Genomic DNA, 1,061 nt, shown 5'->3' with positions numbered 1-1,061 from the left:
TTTTACACATGAAAAGTATGTCTATATATAACTAAACCTTTATTTTAGTAAGAAAAGAATATTTCCTGTGTGCAGCACAGGGCAAACACTAGTTCTATCTAAATTCCATGTTATCTTTGCTGAGAAAAATTACCAAAATAAATTTTATTAAATAGCCAAAGACACTTTTACCCCTAATATATATATAAAAAAAACTCTATAATTTTGAATTATATATTTTCAAATTCGAACTTTTTATTTTTTTTCAAATTTTATTTTTGAAATTCAAAAATGATTTTTAAAACTATTTATAAAAAAATATTTTTAATATTTATTTTTTAATTTTCAAAATTTTAAACTCCACCCCTTAACTTTCAACCTTAATATCTAGAATAGTTAACCTTGTATGTATAAGTGTATATTTATCTCTTTAATGAAACATTTTGATTATTTTGATTCTTAAGGACTATATTAGTGACAAAAACATTTTAGGGCTATCTAAGGGTATTTCTCCATTTCATTTATTAATATAATTTTTGTATCTAAAAATTTATAATCTAGACATGTATTGTATTTTTTTTTATATTTTGGTTATTATATGATAATTATTTATTTGATATTAATCTTTAGCAAATTAGCTTCCAAGTTAATATTTTTGCACCTTTTCTCTTTGTGGTGTTAAATTTTATTGTCTTTCTATTAATTTTTTAGGGTTTTAGTTTTCAGTTTGTGATCTAAAATACTTTAATTATTCTCCTTCTGTTTCATATAAGTATTTTGTATTTTAAAATTTGTTTCAATATGAATATCAGTTTTACATTTTATATATTAAAAATAAGTTCAATCCTTATCTTTACCTTATTTATTGATCCAAATAATGTGGAATTCTAATAAAGTAATATAGAAAACTTAATTATTTTCTTAATATGTGTATTTGATAGCCGAGTTATAACCAGACTTAATATGTGTACTAGGTGACTCGTGCACGAATATAAATATTTTTAAAGTAAATATATTATAAAAATTGATTGCTACTTATTTTTAAGGGAGAATTGCCAAGTGTGACTCAAAACTTGGAGTCA

The sequence above is a fragment of the Brassica oleracea genome, chromosome C4 (assembly GCF_000695525.1).
Source record: "Brassica oleracea var. oleracea cultivar TO1000 chromosome C4, BOL, whole genome shotgun sequence".
In the NCBI taxonomy this organism is placed as follows: Eukaryota; Viridiplantae; Streptophyta; class Magnoliopsida; order Brassicales; family Brassicaceae; genus Brassica; species Brassica oleracea.
Note: the sequence above shows the minus strand (reverse complement) of the source record.